This window comes from Camelus bactrianus, chromosome 3 (assembly GCF_048773025.1).
Source record: "Camelus bactrianus isolate YW-2024 breed Bactrian camel chromosome 3, ASM4877302v1, whole genome shotgun sequence".
NCBI lineage: Eukaryota > Metazoa > Chordata > Mammalia > Artiodactyla > Camelidae > Camelus > Camelus bactrianus.
In genome coordinates, this window is record NC_133541.1 from 23,346,120 (window position 1) to 23,373,604 (window position 27,485).

A 27,485-nucleotide genomic window follows, 5' to 3' on the forward strand; every position below is an offset into this window, starting at 1 on the left:
GGATGTTTCGGAACTAACAACAGTAACAAAAAATAAAAGTAAAAATTACTCTTGGAGGACCAATATTTTAAGATACTTTTTAAGATACATTTCCCCAGAATATACATATTGACCAATTTTTTTCTTTAGGCTCTTCCCTTAGCTTCAGCATCTCTGTTCTCACTTTGAATCTTCTCGGATTTCTCTGTTAGTCCCCTTCACTATCTACTCTTCCTCCAATTACTCATTATTATTGGGGGCTTCCTCCCTTTCGCTACATTCTTTCCTTCAATTATGTCCTCTCATGGCTTCAGCAACTACCAGTAATTCTGCAAATTTCTATTTCCAGCCCACAGCTCCCTGGAACTCTGGAGATGGGTCTGAAATCCCAAACTCTTTCATCCCTGCCTCCGAACCATGCTGGTCATCAATGCTGATCTCTTTATGGGAGGCCCTCTCCTCCTACCTTTCCCACTAACATAATTAACTCACTCTTCCTAGTGCGGCATAAATGTCCTTTCACATGTATTAACTGGCTAATACTTATCTCACTGTATTATATCTGCTCTGTGGATGCTTTTCTCATCCCTAAACCATAAACTTCTTGAGCGCCAGAGTGCATTATATTCATCTTTATATTTCTAAGACTTATAACAACAAATGAATTATAGTAGTGGCTAAATAAAGTATTAGTTGAATGAAACAGAATATGAAGTGTGTTTCTCAAGAAGCGGTTGAAGCACTGGTGCTTACAATGCAGTCACTGAATACACAGAACAAGTGCTTTTTCATATGAGTATTTGGTGTGCATGCCTGCAAAGCATGCATGGTTTATCTTGTCAATGGCCTGTGTGTAATGCTTCCCGGGTCCCCTGAGGCATGGTAATCTGTGAAAGCACAGCACCGAAGTTAAAATCCTAGCAAGCATGCACATATAATACCATTTAAAGCTAGATCTCCACTTTTCTTTTAGGATAAACTGACTACCACATTCTCACAGTAAAAAAAAAAAAAAAAATTATCAAAGTTCATATTATCTCTTAATGAAATATTTTGCAAGCTATGAAATGTAGGTACCTCTAAATAAACAAATTGCTACATAGCACCCCAAAGTAAAACTGGGAAAGAACCAGTATCTTTTAAATGCAAATTAACATAGAGTATCTTATGTCCCACAGTACTTTCTGTGTCTTCTAAATTCCCAAGATTAAGTGCTGCCGGTGTTGGTTTAGAGTGCTCTAGATGTCAGTGGCAGTGTTACAGCGAGAACCATGGCAGCTCACAGACAATTCCAGGTCCTAAAGGGGCCACGAAGAAATGTGTGATGAGAGGTGGCAGGGACAAGCTGTAAGGGCAGATGTTGAAATGATAAATGGCACAGATTTTCCAGCCAAAAGAATGAAAACAGAGATTTGTGGTGTGAGAACGAGCATGAAAACAAAGGAAAACCCACAGGATATAACAGGACAGAACACCCCTCTAGAGGCATGTCACATTTCTTAATGGGAAATACATTTAATTAAAAAAGGATGAAGGGATTAGGGACTGAGAAGAACTGTGCTTAAAGCTATATGCGGGGCACGGGCTGGATGCTCTACACACAGGTTCCAATTTTATTGAAAATATTTTGAGAACAGCAGCTTTCTCTCTACTAAATTTTGTTATGGACTGAATGCTTACTTGTGTCTCATCAGAATTTATATACAGAAGCTCTAACCTCCAACATCAAGGCATTTGCAGATGGGGTCTTTGCAAAGTGATTGTGTTTAGCAGAGGCTGTGAGGGTGGAGCCCCCGTGATGGGATTTGTGCCCTTAAAAGAAGAGGAAGAGAATAGAGCTTGCTTTCTCTCCCCCATGTGAGGACAGAGAGAAGGTGACCATTTACAAGGCAAGAAAAGGGCTCTCACCATGAACCTGACCATGCTGGTACCCTGATCTTGGATTTTCCAGCCTGCAGAACTGTGAGAAATAAATGTCTGTTGCTTAAGCCAACTAATTTATGGTATTTTGTTGTAGCAGCCTGAGCTAACACAAATCTTATGTCTCCTCCTACATGAATAGCATTCTTCTATAAATGAAAGGAGATAAACTAGGTTTTCTCTGTACCCCCACTCCCAACTCGGAAATTCTTGAAAATAATATCTAAATCACATCATATCATTGTGTCTTTTCTTTACATTATGCATATTTGGATACTGGATATGGAAAGTAAATATGCATAACATGGCAGAGGATGAACAAGGTTACATGTGAGTATAAAACATACTCATTAAGAAAAAAGTTTGTCATGTAGGGTCAGCAATATTAGATGGGAGAATAAATGATTATGTGCCAATTTATAATTCAGGAAGTAGCTCATCTTTCTCCATAGCTTTTGGCACTTCTGTACACCAGAAATATTCTTCAAAGTCAGTGAACACTATCTACCAGATTTGGAGGACATGATGTTAAGAACAATTCACAAGGAATTCCAGTTTCTAAAGTATAGATGAATGTCTTAAGAATTGACAATATACCTACCACACAACAGGCGAAAATGAACAGTGCAATAAAAACGAGCTTGAGTCTGCCATCATATGGCCTTGGGTTTCTAATAAGTATGTCCTTTCTCCAAACCTCCTTAGGGCTCAGGTGCAATTAAAACAGTACTTACTGACAACCGCAATATCGTCCATCCTAGACCTAGGAAGCCACCAGCAGTAACACAGATGAGGGAAAATGTTAAGATTATATCTTAAAGTTTCACATGATGCTTCCTATAAGGAGAGCTTTTTTTAAAAAAAAAAGTACCTCCAGATCTATAATATGCAAGGACGTAAACATAAAGCCTTCTGCTCAAGAAAGCTCCAAGTCATAGAGTGAGTGCTGCCGACAGCTGTCTGTTCTACATGACTCAGTCACCCTCTGAAATATGCTGGCACTGGATTTTTTAAAACTCTATTTTGCCAGCTTTTAGTGGTCAGGATGGAAGGAAACCCATCTGAGGCCATCCTCATTAGACCACAGTCCCCTAGGCACCCTGCCTAGCCACTGGCACGGGGTGATGAATCTGCTCCACTATATCTTCTCCACCCAGTCCCTTTTCCACTTCTCCAGAGGAGAGACACAAATGTCTGAGACCAAAATGAGCACCGTCGCCTGCTTCTAATCAAGGTGTCTATTGTTTTCCAAAACAAAGACTGACCCCAGTTCTCCCTTCAAAGAGACACCTTTCCTAATCTGCTTGTCACTGTCGAAGGCACCACCAACCTCTACTCCCCACATCTCTCCAGCACAGGGTGACACCATCTCGCCGACAGCACAGCACCAAGTCCTTCATGGATTCCCAACAAACATTAAAGAATAATATTCCCATGGCTGCAAGCATAGTGAAGAAGTGCAGACGCTAAATCTCTAGCCCTTTGCCATTTCCTTTTATAACAACCTGCAGTTGTGCAAATTAGTATAACTCCTGAATGCCTTGAAAGGAGCAGATATGAGTTTATGGGAGTTGTGGCTCATTGACTTTAGTGAGAGCGTATGACTCAAATCCTCTGAGTTTTATAAGGTGATGAGTTAGGTTAGGTTAAAGCAAACCTTGGAGCATAATTTGATTGGTTTTCCTCCATCAGTGACGGATGCTTGATAATCACTTTCTGCCTATTATATCAATAAATCAACTGCAATTCAATTTTAATCTGTAAATAAAGTTAAATCAGGGCTATGAGGATATTACACGCCTGCATTAGCTACTTAGAGGTGTCATTACTGTCTGTGGTTATCGAGCCGAGGGTCGTCGTTGGCATTTTTAAGCTCTAGTTTTAAAAAAGCTGAGACGAATTTGCTGAATGTTCATACAAGAAGCACCATACACTCTGAGAAATTTGTACCTGCCTGAAATTGCAAACATAAATTACATAATATCAGAACAAATAAGGATTTCTAGCTTCAAGCACTAAGTGATATTATCTTCAGATTGTCAGTAGGCATACAGGGAATACAATACAGGATAAACTTAGATGCTCTGCACAGAGAAGGGGCAAATGGGCCATTGTTTCATCTCTGTCTCAGAAATTACAGCTAGAAGAATATCCAGTCTGTCAGCCTGTCTTGCTGTACTGTGCTCACAGCTGGACCCCATCACACAGGCAGTATTACAGCACCTAGCACGTGATGGGTGCTCAGTAAGTATCACGAATCACTGTTAACCAGTCCGTACACACGGCATCATGGGACATGTCTATCTGAATGCAAAACACAGCAAGCTGGATGAGGCGAGTGTCCACCAGGAGTTAGAAAGAGAAGCCGGCCAAACGTGAGGCCGGGAGGATGGGAGAGAAGGGACAGCCCGCAGACAACAGAGACCATTGCATGCAGCTCTGCTTGTGATGACAGATCGATTCCTCAGCCTCCTGTGACCAAAATCAACTAAGAAAATACCAGAGCATAATTTTATACCAGTCATGTTTGACTCACCACAATTTTGTGTCAAGTTACTGAGGGGTAAACATTCCAGAGCGGTAAGTATTTTCCATTTAAGCTGGGTTATAGAAAGTCATGCACGCACATTCTGAATAGGAATATATGTGTATATATATTCATACAAATATATATATATATATATATTCATACAAATAAAAGATAACTTTAAAATCACCCATAACATCTGTTAAAAAGCTGAATTTAGCACATTTATGCTCCAAATCTTGCACAAGACTTCCTACAGATTTCAGGGTATTAACCAGAATTAACATTAGAAAGAAAAATAGATGTGGACAGACATTGGAGTTTTAAGATGAGTATGACTTTCCTATCTCCTGTTTAACTTTTGTGTTGTCAAAACCACTTCCTCTTTGAATTAATTATTTAAATTAAATCATTAAGCCGTAAACATTTTTTTTCACAAGTTTCCTTGGTTGCATTCTGAGAAAAAGTTGAGGAAAATAGAGCTCACCACCAGGATATTTGGCACCAGCGTCAACATACTGAACATCTAATTCCACTGTTAAAGCAGCAAAGAAAGCACCGATTCTTCTGTGGAGTCCACAGTACGGGACAGGAGAGCTGAAAGAAATCAAGGAGCAGGCTTAAAAGGAATTCACATCATCAGCATCTGCTTTTCTGGATTATGTGTTAATATGGATTCGTGAGTAAATCCTGAGTACATCTGTTGGAGACAAGTGCTCTACATCTCAGGGTATGAAAAAAAAAATAGTGGAAGGAAATGAAAAAACTATATATATGTACATATGTATATATCATACACACACATACACACAAATTTAGTAGCTGGGTTTTTATGAATCAGTTAAAAAGGAGATAAACAATGACAAGATCTATCCATATATATATAAATGAGAGAGAGGGAATGTGTATACATATACTTGTATATATATGAAGGATATATGTTACATATATGGATGTATATATGGATAAAGATATAGAGAGAGAGATAAAGAGAGAACATAAGCATCTCAGATATAACGATTAAGCAAATTACAAAGTTCCAGTGGCCCAATTCACAGCATTCAGGACAGGGTATTAGAAATAGGTACATCTGGCTTACTCCACAGAAATTCCTGGAGTGGACGCCACTAAGTTCATGTTCAGACACAGTTATGAACATGAGCTTTCAAAATTCAATCAAAATAGCCAAAGTTCCCAAACAGCATTTCAAAGATCAAATTAAAAACATGATCATAAAAAGGATCCTGCAGCTGTTCCTTCTAAATTATCAAGGTCACATTAGGTTATGAGTTGGTATCAGGTATACTCAGTTTCACAGACTGGGACAGACTGTTAACACCCAAAGTTTTATTACTAAGCCTCTAGAAGGGTGGGTCAAAATCCTCACTTTCCACTCATCAGTGGGAAGAAGGGGAAACCCACAGACAGCAGAACCACTCCCCAGTTCCACTCCCTGCAACATTCAACAAATGCATACTGTGTGATTACCATGTGTCAGACTCAGTGCCCAGCGCTGTCCACACCTCCTCCACCCACCTTGTCTTGGTCAGCTGTCAACCCATCCCTTAGATCCCCTCCTCTCTACAGTGATGCCAAGTCATGGGAAAACGGACCATTCTTCAAAGTAAGATGGGGCCCCTTTTCACATACAGTAACTTTAGTTAGCTAGCATGGTAATTTAGCCAGAAAACTCTGTAACTTTAACTAATTTTGGAAAAGCTGGTATTTAAGAAATTCATTCCTATTTTGCTTATCTGGCATCCCTTACATTCATGAGCGACCACAGCTTATATTCAAAATCTTCCATTCTCCTTCCTGGGAAAAGTGCCATAGAAAAAGAATCAATATACAATCTCCTTTCAGAGGAAAGAATATGATAATGCCTTCTGTTTTGTGACACTAGCCACCAATCCTTGTCAAGTGGGGAACATTCACGGAAGTGGAAGTGTCATATTCCTTCTACATGATAGAACAAACTGAAAAGGGGTTCTAATTTCTCTTTACCACTAGACATGTGGTCTCTGCCCTGCTATGAGAAAGGTAATGAGTAAAGGATATGGAAATCTTTCCACGGGAGACTTCTCTATTGCCCAAGTGTTTCAGTTCCACTAGAAATGATTACTTGCTTATAGCTAAGCTGGTATATAACACACTCATTAATTTTCCCTTAAAATAACAATGGAAGTAATTCATAAACTGAATAATGGCACAAAATCTTAACTTTTACCAGAGTTGTGGAATTTAAGTGTTGGAAGGGGCTGTAAAGGGTATTTTGTTCACTCCAATAACCTTGACAAGCTGTGGTTTGATTCGTCTATGGTAGGAAAATACTTCCCAGAAAGCTGATTATAATACTTTGGACAGATTTAATCATTAGAAATTGTTTCCTTTAACCAAAATGTTACCAGTGGTTATCCCTAGGAAAGTGGGATGGGAAAGAGCTGTGAAGAGGGCTTTCACTACTATGTCACTGAATTTTTCAGAATGACAATATATTAGCTTATAACTCAAAAAAGTAAAAACAAACAATTCAAACTCTTATTTCATTTACTTTCCCACTCATTTATTCTTGTTTTACCAAATAAGGGCTCCAAGGAGCACAGATGAAACTCTTTCCATTTGGTTGCATGAAGACAGAGATCAAGTTCTCCTCAGTCTTTGCTTCTTTATATAGACAGTCTCAGTTCCTCCACAAGACATTTTGCTGGGTACTGTTGGGAGACAGTTCCCTGGGGGTCTCACATTTCTGCACATCTTGCCAACACATACTGCCACTGTTCCAGATAATTTTTTCAACAATGTACAATGTTTGCATAACAAACACTGTTGTTAGATGGTAGAAACAATGTCTCCTCCTGCAGCAAAAGGTGGGCATCCTTAATACCCATTATAAAAGTTTGGGGTTCCCTAAGCTTAGGGTTCTTCTCCTGGAAAGCAGCCCATTGTAAGTGCAAGTATCACCTGTTCCTCTTTTCATTACCTTGTGGGAACTTGGGCTTGGGGAACAGGTGCCAAAAAATCTGAAATTCTGCGTACTACTATTGCTTTTAGTCCTAAAGTCCTTTACTTCTGGCCCAGGAGTAGCCTCCATTCTGCCAGCAACCATGAAACTGTCAAGCTAACAAATGAGCTTGCAAGGATGATAAAATCTTAGGTCTGTCCCAATTTTGGACAGGTACTGTACACAGTTGAGGTGAAAATATGTTCATGTTCTCTAGGAGATTATAATCTAAAAAAGTCAAACTTGTAAATTTTGGAACGAGATATAATTGGAGAAGCTTTAAACTGTATTTGAGCACTTTAAAAATAAAGTATGAAGAAGGAGCAGAGTTATACTGGTCAAAAAGTCTATTCAGCAAAAAGTAAAACAGAATCATTGGATATATTAAGGAAAGAAGGAGTGTTCTGTGACTGTGAAAGAGGCATTTTTATTTCAATTATTTAAGACAAACTTGAAGGGTTTTAGAAACAGCAATGATATTTTATCCCCATAACCTGTAATTCAAAAGCTCCTAAACATCTTGCCTTTGATGCTTGCCTATAGGATTTTCATGAATCATGTCATGAAAAGCTCTTTCTCATCTGCTCTCTTGCTCCACAATCCAGTTACTACACAGTGGACCCTCTGGTCTTCTGAGGTTTGCTTATATATAGCTCCCTCCAGAAGCCATTCCCCAGGGTCAATGCGGTGAGGTAGAGACATGGCAATAGCTGATGCCAATGACTTGGAAGACTTAAACTGCAATCACACTTTGCCACTGCTGAGTCATTCCCCTCCTTCAGCCAGCACTTGGGGAGCTCGAATTTCTTAAACTAATTGAGCACTTAATATACAGCTATAAATTAATCACATTGAAATGGTGCTAATTATTTCATTAACTCCAAACCAATTCAATCTAAATTGTCACTTCTTTAGAGCTCAACTGCTAAATTTCTTCTTTATTTAAACTGTTGATTAAAATATGCTATGAATTACATATGCAGATAAATAAGATTAAGTTTCTGCCTAACTTTTTGGAAATTAGGCTGACGGAGGTGTGTGTGTCTCTGATCTTTTTCTTTTTTTTTTTTTCCTACAGCATATGTGGCAGTCACTGCAATTTGTAGCCTTGTGAATAAAGTGAGGTCAGGAAAAACATTTTCGTCCCACTGGTCCCATGGCAGACTGATGAGCAAAAAAGCTCTTTTTCTCCTTTTTTTCCCCTTTCCTCTGAACATTTTGACTGGCAGGCTGGTAGATAATCCTGTTCAGAGTTAATGTGTAGTAACAGGATTGAGGGGAACTGACTTAAGAGGCTTTCATCTGGGTCGGGACATATCGATGCCATATTTAAAGATGTTCTCTCTGTTCACCTCTGTGAAGATAAATGTCTGAACATCAAGCTTAAAAGCCAAAAACGAGAGAGGCACTCAGAGATGGGTGATGAATTGCCAAGCTGTGGGAAGGAGCTTTCACCAAAGAGGCATGTTTGCTTTGTAAAGACATACAGTGTAAAGGAGAAATGGAGAAAATAATTAAAATGTTCTCCCTTCCCTGGGCTGCATTAGCTGGAAACCAAATTCTTAACGGCTATAGAGGAAGCTCAGCTATTTTAACTCATAGAAAAGAAGCCCTCTCGAGCAACAAGGATGAAAGAATTCATCCTCCTATGCCCAATAAAATGGGCCAAAGACCTGGCTGGGTAATTCATTTGGTAATTCATCAGCTACTACCCTGTGAAAAAGCACCTATAATCATAAAATGCTATTTCAATCTTTTATCAGCATTTAACCTGATAGTTGCTCTTCTCTCAAGGGCCATAATACATGAATCTCAAGAGTAGGAGACAGTCTAATGCATCTTTGTTTTTGTTCCCTTCAAAGCTTAGCTCCATATATTTTCATTAGGATAATCTCAACCAGTCTATGTCCATGTGATTTTCTAGTGTCATTTGAGAGTTTGCACGGTGGCCCAGTGGTGAGATTTAAGGATTTAAGCAGTAAAATTTATAGGTGAGGATATACCCTTTCCTTAAAAGCCTAAAAGCTATCAATATCCACTTGGTTTGCCCAAGGAGCCTGGGGAGGCAGACAGCAACAGGGTGTTATGGGGATTGTGGAAAACAGAAAGATACCAACATCAATACTCCCTGGTTTCCTCGAGGTCTGGGTTCCCCGTTATTCTGACAATGTATTTCAACTCTACTGAATTGGAATGAAATGTGTCTTTTAATCAGTGAATAAACGTATTAACAGCAGTCTTAAGGTATTCCTCCATGCAATAATCTGATCTACTGCATAGTCAGGGTATGTATGAACTTGAATTCTCTAAATAAATCTATATTACCATTTTGCAGTTCTCTCACTACTAATATTTACTCTTAACTTTGGTGACTTTTTTTCAAAGAGACATTACTCTCCATCGTAGGAAGTACATTTTAACAGTGCTAACATGCGTAAGAGTATAACATGCTAATGTGTTGCCAATGACATGAGATAACATAATACCACCATCTTTTCCCACAAGATGTACAATGATTGTACCATAAGCTTCATGAAAGCAGGCACTGAATGCCTTGTTACTTCTTAAGAATCAAGAACCAAAAATTGTACTTGACTCTTATAGGGCACAATAAATATATACATGAATGGATAAATGATTGAATGAGTGAGTTAAACGGATGTGATTATATTTGTGATTTTAAAACCCCTGAATTAGTCTATTTTACTGGATAGACTTTTGCTACACCAAAATCATCTTGGGAGCATTTCTGTATAAGGCATTTCCTTCCTGGAATTCTTCCAAAATGTGAGCTCTCTGAATCTGACAACTTCAAATATCTTTAATGATTTCTTTAAAGAGCAATAAAATGGCAGGCTACTAAAAAGGAGATAACTGTACCATCCCTGCTCGTGAATGGACTTAGCAAGCATTTAAGGGGCCTTAACATCAATCCTCCACAGCTAGATTTATAAGGCATCCATTTTATGAATCGCTTTGACTTGGATCCTAAAGCCCCTAGGCACAATTTTGCAGGAAGTTCCTATGACACACATACATTAACTGAGAAGCAGGAAATATGATTCTCCTAGAGGCTGGTATTCACCTACTTTGATTACTCTGCATAGTAAGTCAGGTCAGGTTGGCAGGTCATTATCTGATGGATATTGCCAACTATGGAGAAAAACAGAGCAAAGGGGACTTACATAGAATAAACTCAAACGCATCCAAGCCATGGGAAATCTTTCATTAAACGAAAGGCAAAAATTAGGGTTAGTGCCTTCAGCATTTATTCTAGCCTAAGCGCTGCATATTCATTTTTGACTTTTTAAGGTATTGAATGAATCCATGCTGTATGAAGAAAATAACACAGTAAAATAAGGTTAACAGACTTTTCATTTTGCCTTTGAGATTGCAGATTGATTTGCTGAGGTCCTTAGGGCTCCCAGAATAGGTAACAATTTCTAAAAGAAACAGACATATTGGCCAAATGTGACCTTAAACGAGTTACCTGTCACAGTTCATCTCTCAATAGTACACAAGTCAAGTATCTTTACCACATCTGTATAGTTTTTAAAACACTGTTTTGATATATACTCCTTGATATGCATGTTTGGCAAGCCCATCACCACATCCTCCAAAAATGCTTTACAATTAAATGGAATTGTAAATGAAATCAAGAGGTCACCAAGGTTTACAGTTGGTAGATACCATGTAATCATCTTGCCAATCGTTCCTTCCACCCTATCTATCATTACATAGCGCCTCTGACAATTTCTGCTTTAATTTCCTCATATATAGGGAGCTAAGTAGCTAGCAAGATAGCCTACTCCATTACTAAGCAGCAGGAGATGTAAAAATAATTTCTTATTAAAAAAATCCATTTCTACTGCACTTACGTAGTTTACAAAGTGTTTTCACATCTATCATCCCATTCTGCACTTATGACACTAATATCAAGAGGAATTATTAGTCTCATTTTCCATATAAAAAAATTGAAGCTCAAAAATATGAAAATATGAAATAGAATGATCTGTGTTTTAAATTTCAAGCTATGCAATAAAACAGCTTACAGATCTGATAAATATACACCTTTGGGATCTGCCTTCATTCCCTCCAAAATACACCCCTGGCCTGAGGCAAATATTGCTTATTTCAGCCTTGATGAGGCTTTAGAATTAGCACATCCTTCTTCCTGCAGAGGTCAGGGACTATATAACTGGTACCACTGGATAAAGAACAGTGCCAGAAAAGCTGTTTCTGCAGACCAATATGGATTTGGCATGTGTATTTAAGATCCATAAAGAACATATTAAAGACTTATCATGTCTTCACAACTAAGGACTGTACATGCAAAACAGTAAGCTGAGTAATAGAAAATGCCCTTTGGGGAGGCTCTTTCCAATAACTTTTAAAGCAACAGGCAATAAATAGTATCTCAAGAGCAATCACTATCTTAAAGTAAATTTCAAAGAGTGTATTCCATATTTTATTGTATTTTCCATCATTATAGGTATTCTTGACTGTGTAAGTACTGTTCTACTATTCAGCCAGGAGCTACATATACGGAGCCCAGTCACAAGCTTAACTGATTTTCTATCTTAGGATACAAAAGAAGTCACTTCTTCAATTAGAGTACAATGACACTAATGAATGCACTCTGGTTGTTCCCTTTCTTACAAGACTTTCTTATCTGGCAGCTCCAGTGATGTGATGAGAAGGTGATTTGCAAGTCTGATTTGGAAGTTTTTGATCACAAGAGACTAGGGAGTATAAAGTTTCTGCTTACAGTCTTAGGGACCTTACGGAAAATTAGCTCTGGTAATATATATTGAAATTATTCAAATAGAAATAGACTCTTAACTTTGTGATCCTTTCTTCTTAATGTGCACAAGGACTGTAATGTAAATGAAAACTTTTATGGTTATTCTCTAGAGACTTCTGTTTAGTAACTGAATCGCTTCAAATTTTGCATTATTCAGCTCTCTGGTCAGTGGGCAGGAATAGAAATAGAGATATTTTCAGAGTTTCAATATTCCATTCCTCCTCTTGATGAATTTAAATCAACAGTTGTAAGTAAGTTCTAATAATCAATTGCAAGATTTTTATGCAGAAAAATTAGCTAACTGATTTACTTTATCATTTTGTACACACACAGTAGCTTCCATCATATTCCCCTTCTGTATTATCTTGATTTTAAAACACTAAACATCTTGGAGGTAAAATAATCACTCACATCATTAAAAGAAGTGTTATTTCTGGTCTACATATATTAGAAGATTAAAAAACCCTGCTTAAAATGCTGTATTAAGCAAGCTATAGTACTAAAGTATTATCCATGAAACTAGATATGATGATAAAAGCAATCTACTGATAATATTATGGGTAAGTAAATGTGGAAACAGTCAGGAAAATATTTCTTTGCTTTATGGTGCAAAACATGAATATTTGCAGTCTATTGGTCCCTGAAAGACAGATGCATATAATGTAGACTGTTCCACTATAGAGCACATTCTATTAGACCAGTGGTGAGGCTGAACCTCATCAGTTTTTGAAGGGGTCACCTAAACTCCCTTTCCATCTGGGTGATTGAGAGCGCTGCCAGGTGGAGATTGGCCAGGTGCACTGAAGGAGAATAAGATGTCAGAACGGCAAAAGGTAATTTGTTTTCTCCTCTGGGGTAACCTGGATATGTTCTTTTTCTCCAAACTGTTAAGTTTCAAGGAAATTTGTCTACGCCACGTTTTGAATTATTAACAGGCTTAACATCCATGTGCCACCTAATGTGGATGCACTGGGAGGTGGGTGAAAATCAGTTTTCTGTTCCTAATTCTTAATTGAGTCTAATGACCAGAAATGATCTAGAAGGCCTTCAGCCTCGAGAGGAAAAGCATTAAGCAGATAGGGAGAATGAGATACTTCTATTTGCATGAATTTTTTTTTTTTATTTCAGACTCTGTCCCTGAATCTGCCAACATGACAATGCTCTTCAATAATAAAAAAGACATGTTCCGGGCTTTTGCAAAGATGACACCTGCTTGACTGACAGCCTAGTCCTGCACGCCAGTTCCTCAGCTCTAGTTACACAGCAATCTGTCAGCCACTTAGATGACATGAACTCTTTAAGCCATTAAAGAGTTAACATATATTTTTTTTTAACTCTCTCCATAATTCTTGGGCTGGCAAAATTGCTCTGCAAAATAAATAACACTATTTAAAGGTTAATTACTTGATTAATGTGTATCTTCTTATGACAGTTGCTCCTTATTTACACAGATAGAAGAATCTCCCACTGTATCTTGTTTTAAATCTCTCTATTCACTTCCTTTGTTTGGTCCAAGAGATATTTCATAGGTTCTCAACACAGAAAACAAAATATTTTTTTACTTTTTGGTTATTGTGATTGTTTAAAAGCTCTGCTTTTATTATTGACATTCAAAGAACTTAATGACTGAAAGTTGGATGAGCCATTTTTCACTCCCCTCCAGGTGAATAGAGCTGGGAATTATTTCTCATCATTAAGTAAAAAACATTTTACTTTTGGTTGGCATGACAATGACATAAGAGCTCTCCTTGGCTCTTTCTGAGGCAGCTGCAAAGTGAAAACCTTTCAGCTCAAGATACAGAGTCAATCTTTTACACCCTCATTAACATTAAAGGAGGCCGTGTGGGCAAATTCACAAACATAAGAATATGCTTCATTTAGAATCAAATTAATAACCAAATTAATATTGCGTTGCTTTTCCAGAGTGAAAATAAAAGCATAAAATAATGCCACAAACCCAGGTTGTATGTTTGGAGAGCACTTATGGGCACTAAGGGCAAGATACCTATTCATTCCACCTGAGAGTTTTCACAAGATCAGTGGTAACTCTATAGAAAGACTCAAGATTGACTGTTATATTGTAATCAATAGAAATGAAAGTGGTCTTCCTTTGCCTTCCTCCATCTCCAAAGGTTCCTGAAGAGACACACAACACCCATGCTGGTATGAGCAATAAAGGAGAAATTTCACTTTGTAGACTGTATTTCTATAAGCAAATATCCTCTATATCACTTGTACAGAATGGATCTTCCAATTAACTCAGTGATGGAATGGAGTATGGTGGCCTGGGGACAAGGAAAAAATGGAAGGAGTAAGAGAAAGGAGAGAGTAAAATGAGCAGGAGGGTACTGGATATATTTCCAAAGGAACCAACAGAATGTGGTCACTCATGATAATGATGCCTTCTCTGTTTTTCCAAAACATCCACAAATCTTTCTCTCTCAATCTAATAAATTCAGTAAGAACACGTTTTTATTTGCCTAAAATTTATTTGATTTCTTTTTTTATTCCTTTAAAAATAAATTTAAAATGTCTGACTCAGTAAATAGTAACAAATGAAGGGGAAAAAAATCTATCAGACAACTAAGAAACAGAAGACACTCAGAAAGATCTTTGATAAATAAATATAGAGAAAACTGAGATAATACATTGTCAGGTATTTTAGAAGGGTAGAACCTGGGAAATTTTTTTAATTCGATGAACTAACATAATTTGCATCCATTCATCCTGAGTCACTTTATAGAAAGAAAGAGAGAAATAAAACCAAAAGAATTGTCCACTGATCCTGCTATATTAGTCTTCTCTTAATGGGTAACAAATTACCACAAACTCAGTGGCTTAAAACAACAGACATTTCATTTATCATCTTAACAGATTCTGTGGGTCAGGAATTCAGACACAGCTCAACTAAGTCCTCTCCTCAGGGTCTCATGAGGTGATCAAGGTGTCTGCCAGGCTGCGTTCTCTTCTACAACTTGGGGCCTCTTCCAAAGTCATAGGATTATTGACAGAATTCAGTTCCTTTCAGTTGTCCAACTAAATCCTTCCGTTGTTAGAGACCATCCACGTTTTTCCTCCACATTACCCAGTATCAGTCTGTTTAGGCTGCTATAACAAAATACTGTAGACTGGGTGGCTTATAAACAACAGAGATAGATTTCTCACAGTTTTGGAGGCTGGGAAGTCCAAGATGAAGGAGCCAGCAGATTGGTGTCTGGAGAAAGCAGTCTTCATGGTTTATAGACAGCCACCATCTTTTCTGTTTCCCTATGTCCTCACATGGTAGAAGAGGCAAGGAACCTCTCTAAGAACACTAATTCCATCTAATCACTTCCCAAAGGCTCCACTTCCTAATACCATTACCTTGAGGGTTAGGATTTCAATATACAGACTTGTGGGGGATACATTCAGTCTACAGCAGACCATCTCCATATGCAGTTTCTATCATATAAACTTGTCTCTTTAGGGTCATCACAGTACCTCTAGTGTATGCTAACAAAACAGAACTACATATGCATGTGGATAGATAGATAGACAGACAGACAGACAGACAGATAACCTAATTATGGGAATAGCGTTCCATCACCTTTTGCTGTATTTGTTGGTTAGAAGCAAGTCATAGACTTAAAGGGAGAGGATTATACAGGGCATGAACATGGAGCTTCCCTAAGGCCTATCTGCCATCTGCCACACTTGTGAAAAGAATTTTCCACAAGCTCGTGCTACAGAAGCTTTCCTGTACGTCCAAGATGTCTTTTCCTGGCAAGTAACATCCTATTTAAAGGCCAAATCAGTCCCACAAAAATACTTATTTCTGGTTCTGACCACTTCCCAAAAACAAAATGAGAAATATACTAGTGTTCAATGGAATGGAGCTGTTCATCAATGCATAACATTACCAAACAATGGCATGAACCTAGGTGATGACTGTTTCCAAATCACTGCTGCTTGATGATATTCTGATATCCTCAGAATGACTCCCTAATGTTTCCTTTCTCTGATAGGAATGGTTTATTATGTGAAGAGAGCTGTAAACATGCAATAAAACGGCCTTATGAGAAAGTTAATGTCTCTATTCAGGGCCAGGATGGTAAAGGCTAGAACCCAGTGGTGTGCTTGAACAGTTATTAAGGACTATCCATTCCTCTGTTTAAGTGCTGATGCAGACTTCCTTAATATATTTTGCTCTCAAGAAAAACAGCAATGGCTATCTTATCCAACTCATTGAAACAATCAGTTGATAGATTGTTCAAAAATAAAATTGATTAAAGCAGGGATTTTTTAAATGATGCATATTTTCCATAAACATTTTATTTAATCTAAAAACAAACAAATCTACATCTTTTGCTATTATTTTGATGTAAGGACCAAGACAAATTTTACTGTGTAGAAGTCTACTGATTGGATTTCCCCATTGTCTTTCATCAATAAATTCATCTATAATACATCATCTATGACTTCTAGTTTAGTATTCTTTAAAGTAGAGCAAAAACATAAAAACACTGTTAACAAAGTACAGATTTTAAAGTAAATCTAGATTTCACTAATTTTTATATATGTTCTATTCATGTCCACTTGGATAGTAATTTTTAGCGACTCACATCTACTGACTCTTTCAAAAGCACTTGACATGGTTTTCAAAGAAATCATCTCCCTTACATTTTATATTCATTTTCTATTAGTGTAATGTAATTAATTTTCAAATCCACCAAATTAGTTCACCCTAACCAGTTCAAGTAACATTAACACATTTAGGACCAAGCTCAACTAAATTTTGATATGGGTCCTACGTGAGCAGGTGGGCTAGAGAATAATCTACTAGCCGTAAACCTCAGAGTGCTTTGGGCAACAGTCAGCACGCTTTAAGAAGGAATGAAGTTAATCCAGAAGATTGGTTAAGAGAATCACTTAAAAGATCTTCTGCTATCAATTGTCAAAGATACAATCAATATGCACATAGTGAACAATATTTGTTGAATACCCACCATCAAGGAGGTAGGTGCTAAATTTTGGAGGTAGGTGCTGGCTACACCACAAAGAAGAAAAAATTTGATCGTTGCCCTTGGAGATTCTAATATGATTAATTTGTGAGGTGCTATTACACATATGTAATGTTTATAGCATATGAAGTGTTGCTATCTTCTTTAACCCTAAAAAGCTTTGGATGTTAGCTTGGATTCTGGCAGGTGCTGAAGAATGGTGAGAAATTCACCGAGGCCTTAAGGTTATTGCTTGATGATTTATGACTCATCAGTAGTTAGATGAAAGTGCCCTGTCAAATTCATTTTTTAACACCAACAAATACGAGGTTGAATTGTAAAATAGGTTCCATTTAATCCAATTTATTTTATGTAGTTATGCTCAAGGATGCATGAAGGGGCCTGTGTTATATGAGAAATTTTTCCAAAGAGTAGCAGAGATGAAAATTTACTATAGAAAAACCACAAGGGAATATTTAACTCTCCTCTCCTACACCCCATATATAATCAGTCACCAAGTCATGTCACTCACACCTGTCCATTTCTCTGAACTTTACCATGTCGCCAGTTTAGTATATTCCTCCTAATCTCCTGAAAATTTTTTTTCCCTGAGTCCAGTCTTCTACCTCCATCCCTTAACCATAGTGCTTCCAAAATTCACAAATCTGCTTGTACAATTCTCATATTTAGAGCCCACTGCGGATCTCACACTGCAAAGAACAGTGCCTAAGCTCCTTCAAATGGAGCCAAACAGGGCCCAAGCAATCTAAATGTACTCTATTTTATCAGCATCATCTGTGTTTGTTCCCATAGATGTAGTCTAGGGTCCAACATCATAAATTCATCTCCATTCCTTCTCCAAGTATCCAAATATTATTTTGCAAGTTTGTATCCTTGCAATTCTCTCTGCGTTTCTGCAATACCCTTTTCCCTTAAAATCTTGGCAAACTTCTACTCATCCTTCAAGATCAACTCTTTAAACCCTTCCCAAATCTTCCATGCAGAGTTTGTCCACAATATTTCTTTTATTGCACAAATTTTGTTGCATGAGTATTTACTGATTTCCCTTTATCTTTCAAAAGAGTAAAAATGAGAAGGGGCAAAGAGCCAATATTCCTAAATTAATCCATTATAAAAATTAATTTTCTCTTACTTCTGAATATTTTGGCAGAAAACTGCAGTGAAACACTATCTGTGAACACTAAGATGTTTTACTGACTTGGAAACATAAAGTTCCCAAGACCAACCATGCTAAAAATGTAAAATTCTTCAGGATGCACTGCTTAAATAACAGTTTGTTGTTATTTGCTTAAGTAACTGTGTGTTGGTTATTTAGTTAAGTTCCTGAAGATGTTGGGACCTCCTGATCATAACAGTTTGCTGTGGCTATTAATTTTCCAGCAATATTTCCAAACAGTTGATTCAGTGTCACATGGACACTCTGAGAAGCAGGATTATAAGATCTAAGATTTTGTTAGGGGCAATAGAAGTAATTTGGGAACCCAAATAGCATATCCTAATAGCTATCTGGCAACAAAGGACAGGATGATCTTTCTAAAAACTACTTTTACCCTGCTATAAATAGTGTAGTTATCTAAAAACTGAAATGCATAAAATTCTTCTTGTTGAAAATCAAGAACTGGTGAGTTGATGGTACCAACTGAAAGGAACAGTGGAAAAATAAGCCCTGGATTATTCCCATAGCATAATGCAAACATGGTAGAGGAGCATGGAAGGACTGAGAGAAGGTGAAAGTCCCCTCACTAGGCTGATCAGTTGCATTTAGCATCTATCCCAATGTGTCCCTTAGTAGACATGCAAATATCTGTAGCATAGTTTTTTAAATGACTAAATGAAGGGCAGCACAAATAACAGAGAAAGCTACTGTAGATCTCTGAGCAGAATATTGACATAAAAAACAAAACCACTTAAAAATATTTACATTCTTTGCACTGCTCTAGCTTAGAAATCTTCCACATCAAACAAGTGACAAGTTTCCAGAGGGATGTGTGAGGCGGTTAATAATTATGCTTTTCATCATGATTATTGATAATCATGAAATTGATAGTTGTGATTATCTGAGATGTCTCTTCAAAATCTTTTTTTAATCAGAAATGTCCATCATGGCCCCTCAATCTTCACCCCTGCCTTCTTCATATAAAGGGACAAAAAAGAACAGGAGAAGAAGCAGAAACCACTGAGGTTAAGATGCTGCTCCACATAGTGAAGGCACCAGAGAGGAGAATGGAGTTAAAGTCTCACTGATTCTTATCATCCAAGTTTATTATCAGTCTTGAGGTATGAAGTTTGAATAATAAAACTAAAATATTTTGTTGTGTTCACATTCATTTAATAACTTGGTCCACGTAACTAGTATGTTTCCTGGGTGAAGCTTTGGGACAATGCTTGAATACCGTCTCCTATATCTGAAGCACTTGTCTGCCACCACAGATCTGTCCATTGCATTGCTTATGTGCTTCCAAAATCCTGGGGGAAAAATGTATTTGTCTTGGTTATTAAGTACTCCAAGCATCAGTTAGGATTTATTTGTTTTCAACTAGCCAAAAGCCAGTTTGAACTAACTGGAGAAAAGAGGAATTACTGGAAGGATACTGAGATGGCTTTCTGAATCAAAGGAAGAGCTGGCCAATGGAAGGGCAGCCCTCACTTACAAGTACTCAGAATAAAACATCTGTACGGTTCCCTAGGATCTTGGGAAGGACCATTACAACCACTGGGAACTGGGAAGCCATCCAGGCTGTGCCCACTGGACTCCTCTTGACATCTTAGTCCCACTATTTCCTGATGATATTTTCCTTCGTTACTTCAAACTTTGGAGGGGCAAAAACTAAAAACATACATATATTTAGGAGATGCAGAAATTATCCTTCTTCCTCTCCATTCCCCTCCCCCACCCAGCCATATACTGTGTGAAGTTAAACATTTGCAGATACTAACTCCTATATATAAAATAGATAAACAAGTTTATACTGTATAGCACAAAGAACTATATTCAATATCTTGTAGTAACTTATGGTTAAAAAGAATATGAAAACTAATATATATATGTTCCTATATGACTTAAGTATTGTGTTGTACACCAGAAACTGACACAACATTGTAAACTGACTATACTTCAATAAAAATATATTTTAAAATATGAATAAATAAATATTAGGAGAAATTGTGTCCTATGTAACAAGAATACTGAGGAAATGAAAATCAATTTAATGAGACAATTAATATGCTATTTATGCTCCATAAATACATTCTTATTTCATAATTTTAGTCCTGCTAAATATTACCTTTTCCACGTGTTCTAGTGAACTTCTTTCTTCAAACAATACATATAATTATATCTATTTAAAAATATACATATTACACACATTTGTATTAGCATCTATCCACTATTTGCTAATTAAAAAGTAAAATAATTTCAGAGAAGCTATTCTTCCTAACTTCTGCTTCATGTAGCAGCCTTGAGCTATACTCAGATGTTCAAGAAAAATGTAGCTTCTTTCTTTTTTATATTTGATCACTCCCACAAGCTGCTAGGGACTTGAGTCTGGGGACAAACTTTAATATGCCATTTATGGTACCAAAAAGCAATCTCTTTAGGACATATGCTTAGACTTTTAAGTTTTTGTTCCTCTTCCTCACTTTCAAATGTTCAATATGTGGGATAGGGCAGTGGATGGCAACTGGATCTTCACTGGTCCCTGCTGGAGAATGACTAGTCAAGTCTGCTCACAAGACAGGTGGCCACCAAAGTGGTGGATCCCACCCGGCCAGGGAACACCACTCGTATACCCACAGCCATCGTCAGTCCATAGTCCTGGCTCCTTGCCCCAGGCAAGATGCCCACACTCTGGAATCTTAAGCCCTGCCCCAGGTCTTGTTGGGCTCCTGGCCCTTCACCATCTCAGGCTCATCTATCTCACTGGCCCCTGACAGACACCAGCCTACTGCCTTCCTGAGCTGCTGGAGAACTGTGGGAGCTGCTGTTGAGGAAGCATGCCACTGGTCTCTCCAACCTTCTGGAGTTTCACCTTCCCTCCTACTTTTGGAAGTGGTTTAAGCATCCCCGTAAGTGAAGGAAAATGGGGCTCTGTGAGCCTGTGTTCCCCTTATTTCTGGGTTTTTTCTCCCCACAATTCTCAGAATCGAGTAGGGAGAAGACAAGCTTATTCCTCTTTGGCATCTTTAGTTCCTTCTATACTACAGAAGAAACCCTGATATGAACACACTATCTAAGGGAAACATGTTTTGGATTAATAGATTCTTCTAAAATTATCCTCATTACAGTCATCATCTTTCAGTCCCCAGTGCATGCCCTAAGTTCTGCCCATCTTAACATTTGTCTTTCTGTTCCTTATTCCCTGACTTGGAACATACCTGTCCAAGGCATTCCCCAACCTGAGTAACTCTTATTTGTCCTCTGAGACACATCTGAGGGGACCTCCCCCAGGTAACCCTTCACGCCTTATGCAGGCCGGGAGAGCAGCTCTTGTCAACGCATCCTGCACTTTGCTCTCACAGTGCTGAGGCTGCCGTCTGGAACAGTGCCGAGCAGTAGAAACATAACCCAGGCCACAAACCCAAGCTGCATGTGTAAGCTTACATTTTCTAGCAGCCACATTTTAAAAAGCCAGAAAGAAACTGGTGAAATTAATTTTAATAATGTATTTTATTTGATCCAATACATCAAAAATATTATTTCAAGATGCAATCAAAACAAAAATTATTAGTGAGATTTTGTTGTTGTTGTTCCAAATCTCCAAAATCCAGTGTATATTTACATTTACAGAACATCTCGATTTAGATTAGCCATGTTTCAAGTGCTCAATAGCCCTGTGTGACTAGTGGCTACATATTGGACAGCATATAAGGTGAGAGTCTATGTAAGCTTGCCTAGCACCAGCAAGCACTCAGACATTTTTATAGAATGAAGTGTTAAGAAAAATTTCGGTTTAACAAAGAGTTACAAATCTGAGTGAATACTGAACACTTCTGGGAGTTCTAGTTCAAGGAAAGAAACCCGATTCAGTGTTAATTAAGTCATTCATGAAAAAAAAAAGTGAAAAAAAAAAGAAATCTAAAAGAAAAATTGCAAAGTACAAAATGAGGTTAATATGGTACCTTCACTACTCAAGAAATTTTGTTGAAAAACATTCAGAACACTGAGAGGGTTGGTCTGCTCAAAAGAGATAGAAGGCTATATTGTTTTTCTTTATCTTTCTATTCTGACTTGAAGAGAAAGAAAATTTAGTGATGTGGCTGGCAAAAATACACAGCAAATTAGAAATCTTGCTGGAACTAGCAGAAGACTGTTCTCCAGAAAGGTGTTAGCTCACGTGTGGGGTAAGATCCTAATTACAGACCTGCTGTCGGAGGAAACAGACTGGAGCAAGCACAAGAGCCTTTGAACACGTGGGAGTTCTCAGGAGATGCATCAAGGCCTCTCAAATTTAAAGCTGTTCGAGGCTCTCTTCCGCCCAAGTTACATAAGTGAAACTCTTGAACCTCTGGACTTAGGAGTGAAAGGGATTCTGACTCTGAAATAGATGTATTTGGTTAAAGTTAAGTATGAATGGAACAGAGGGGAGATGTGATATCAGGGAGAAGGCTCATTTGTATCTTGGTTTTTATTTTATGTTCTTGTTTAAATTACTAATTTATATACCATTTTCCTATTAATATTTTAAAATACTTATGCTATCCGATAAAGTCATACTTTTGTATATGAAAGGCAAAAATTAGCAGCATGGAGTGGTCTTTTACCTGGAGGATTTTTGAGTCTTTTATTTTAAATTCTTAATATAAATAGGAAAAGAGCCAATGAATATGGTGAATACCCTACTACCTACAGCTAAAATAGTTTGTAAGAGTGTAAGGGAAGTCTGAACAAATTCAACCCATTTCATTTCTGGATAACATCACAGAATTTTCTCTAGTAAATGCCCTGCTAATTTTAGTAAAAGTGTTTGATTTACTTTATTCACCAAATGACAACATTTATTCAATTCAATGGAGGGAAAAAACCAGGCCTTTGTTTGGATATTATAGATTCGTAGACAGTTTGATTAAAGTACTTTTATTTTCAAAATGCAGCAAGGCCCTTACCTGTTTAAGTATCCACCTTTAAGTTCTTGATTAAAAAATGGAAACTGGAGTAACATGGTCATTGAAATCCACAAACAATCTAAAATTTCTCTCTAGCAAAATGTTTGCCATCACTAAGAAGCAGCAAAAGGGACAGATTTAAGTTCCACCATGGATTTCTTACAGACTCCATTACCCTTATTATCATTGTCTCCATTAGCACAGGTAATTGAGAAGTATGTGTATCTCTCTGCTAAATGGTGAAATTTCATTCCTTACCTCCCACCCAGCACAAACTGCTGCTCATCCTTAGTAAACAGCTATTTACAAAAATGATTTAGATGCTTACGTACAAAGCTCTATGCTCTATATTATGGTGACATTCCTTTAACAGTGTTTTTTAAAACTAGTGATATGGAAACTGAAGTAATAAGATTCCTCCCGAATTAGAAGGTTAATTGTTTAAGGGAAATGCTCCCTCAGAAACATGTCAAGGTTTTTTATTCCATAAAGCACTCACATCGGATGCAAGGTAATAAGGAGTGCACGGAAAAGGAACAATACTTGTGTTCAGATGGAGTCCAAAGCAGAAAAGGGTAAGAGAAGGAAGCAGTTAATTAGGGAGGGCTCACCTTGCTCTTTTACTATGTTGTTCATAATTTTGCCCTAAGAACTGTCCAACTTAAGTGGCCTTGTCACTCTGCACTAGATATCGGACATGAGCTAGGAATGAGAACTGTTGGAAGGTCAGGGAGAATGCCTAAAGGTCATCCCAAAAGAGCAATGCCAAAAAGCCACCTCTGAGGAGGAGAGGTGCCACTCCAAGAATGCGGCAGGTCACTTGGTGGCTGACAAGACGTGGTTATGAGCGTGTTTTAGAAAAATCAGTAACAGATGGGGAAATCGATCACTTAAGTTTATGCCTTTGGAGTAAGAAACAGATCCAGAGTATTACAGCAAAACACAGGGCTGGAGCAGAGGAAATAACTGAAGAAAAGTTTCCAAGAGACCAGCAAACTAAAGGCCCTATTGTAGAAAATAGCTTAATTAATTCTCTTTCTGGTTTAAATAACAGTTAGAGTCTGACTATCATGAAAATTGTTCAAATTTCTTTCAATGTTTTATCTAGCCACATTCTCTCTCCGGTAATCACCTTCTTTGAGCTATACAATTGTCTGACTTTGCCAGAAAAGCTAGGTTGACACAGTGAAATGAGGCTAGGCTTTGAAGTCAAATGGCCTAGAATCCTGTCCCAGCCTTGCCACTCACTCGCTCTGTAGAGACTCAGGGCCTCAGTACTGTCCTGTGTAAAGTGTGGATACCAACATCCATCTCTCAGCACTGCTGGTGGGATTGAATGAGATCATGCTCGTACCTTCTCTGGTCTGTAATAAAGGGCCCAGGAACTTCTTCTTCCCTCTTCCATCTGGTTTATCTCTTTGGTGCCCCCATCCTTGTTCTGACTTGGGGTTTTCTACCATTTCAATATCCTCGCAAGACTTGCCTTCCCATCTTTAAAGCAATTCTCCAAATTGCACTCCTTCAGTCCATAAGGCTTTGCTCAATTAAGATCTGGACGTAGGACCACAGACATTCCCTTCCTGGCACAACCAGAGCCTCTGGAAACTACAGTTTCACCTTTGAATCAAGTGGATGGTGGCTCTTTCTCTCTGACTCTTCCGAGCCCAGTTAGGCCCTTAAAACAAGTGAACCTGGGGAGAAGGTGCTAAAGGCAGCAGACAGTCTGGGCAAAAGCAAAGGCTTTTAATTTTCCCTCCCTCCATCTGCTTGCCAGGAAACACCTAGGGGACGGAGTTTCTGCAGGTTTTACCCATGAAAATACAGTGTCCCTCTAACAGAATTCAAATTTTTTCAAGGGGGAGGGGTAGATAATTTACCATGTTAACCCTTTTAGGAAGATTTTTCTGCTGTAAGAATTCTTGTCCAGAGCTACATATTTCTTAGTGGAATTTCAAACTAATTAGTTCATTGAGTTTTTAGAAAATGCCTGTGTACATTTTAAGGCTCACAATTTCTCATTCAGATGTTGTGCTAGTTTTAACCTGTCAGGTTATAAATATCCAAGTGAGCTCTTCTCTATTTTTAAATGAATTTTTTTTTTCAATCAGTTGCCCTAAAAATATAGTCAAGATACAAAGCCAGCAAATCTAGTAAATTCCTCCAGTTGCAGTTTTTCAGATCAGTCATCTCTTTATAGCTTATGCATTCACTGTGAATCTGAAATAATTATAAATCCACACAAATGATATAACCAATGGAGGATAATTAATTCAATTCATTGACCAAATGAAGCACCTTTGCAATAAATACTAATTGCCTTCGGAACGTATGCTAAGGGCAAATGGCAAAGGTACAGCTAAAATTCTCTGACACACAAATCCGAACCCTCTGCTCCACGACTGCTCCTCAGAGTGTAGTCCCAAGACCTGCAGCAGCAGCATCACTTGGGAACTTGTTAGAAATGCAAATTCTGAAGACCCAGCCCAGACGTACTGAATCAGAAAAACTCTAGTGGTGGAGTGGAGCAGTCCGTTTGAACAAGGCCTCCCAGTGATTCTGACGCACACCAGAATTTCAGAATCGCTACTCTTTTCCTTATCAAAAGCATCTTACTCCCTTTTCTTCATATCCCTACATCTAGATGCTAACTACACTTTCACACTTAATCAGCATTGAGCTAATAACAATTTAACATTTCTCTGGCCTCTAGGCAGAACCAACACAACACCTTCCTCATGAAGCCATCTCCCCAGGGACAGCCCTGTCACATACCTAAATCCTGCCCACCTCTCAGGCATCCTTACCCCTTATGGACTCTGTGGGATCCCCCACTTCTGCATTCTTTTACCACTCCTGTATTAATCCCATCTTGGCAGTCAATGCAACTTCTGTTAACTTCTCTGTGATAAGGGTTCAAATTATATATTGTTCTCCATTGGATCTCCAGTGTCTACTGTGGTGCTTTACATGTTCTAAGTGATCAATATATATTTAATGAATAAATAATGGATAAATGATATTAGCAAGCAGATGTAGTCATAAGATTTATAATTCTGGTGCAATGTAAATTACATAAACTATTTTCAGAAACTCTAGGATAAGAAGAGATAAAGACTTAATTTGAGGAAGAATTTTAATCTGTTATTTTCTTTCTATCAATTAGCTGTTTTGTTACATTTTTTACTGTGGTCAGCATTCAAAGATACATTTATTTCAGTGTAATATTTGATCCTGAAGAAGTCAGTTTTCCTTGGGGAGCTTCAATAATAATTGGAACCAAGACACAGTTTGATTTTATCAATATCAAAAAGGTAATGAAAGTGGTATATATATGATATTTTAAAAAGAACACAGGGCTTAGATCCCAAAATATAGATTTCAGTCTTATTGCTAATATTAATAGTCCGTCTTATTACTTTGGGAAGGCCAACTAACCCAAATTATTTCATCTGCAAGATGGGATTCAATGATATCTGTCCACAGCAAGAGGTTAGTAAAAGATCAAAGTAAATGGTAAATATGAAACTGCTTTGCAAATTTGAAAGTACGATACAAGCAAGAGGCATTGCTATTTGTTGCCTTTTGGAAAAGGGTCTAGTTGGGCAAACCAAAGCTTAATCAGCTTAATCGGTAGATGTGGAGAGTCAAGACTCCATATGGAGAAAGACACATTTTCTCTGTGACACAAGATTACTAGTAACATGTACATTTGAACTGTTTATGTAGAATATCTAGTATTTACCATGACGATTATAACTGGTCTTCCACAAAATGACATTTTTTCCAAACTTCTAGACATTAATGTTACCTAAACTGTTCTAACAGTCTTTGATTAGCAACCATAACCACCTGCTAAGTTTTAAATGAGAATTCTAAACTAAACTAAGTAAATGAGCTTTCATTATACTCTAGTTTTTTTTTTAAATCGAGCAGTATAAGTAAAATTATGAATCGGAACATTATATAGAAATGAGAAACTAACCTGGAATTAAGCCAGAATTTAATTATATTTTAGGTCAAGAAATGACTGGAATCTCCTCTCTATCTAAATTCAAACCCTATTTCAAGTTCAGTTTGAGCCCCATTTCTGCCATAAAGCTTCCCCCAACTCTGCCACACCATAATGGCATTTTCCTTTCACTAAGTCCTTAA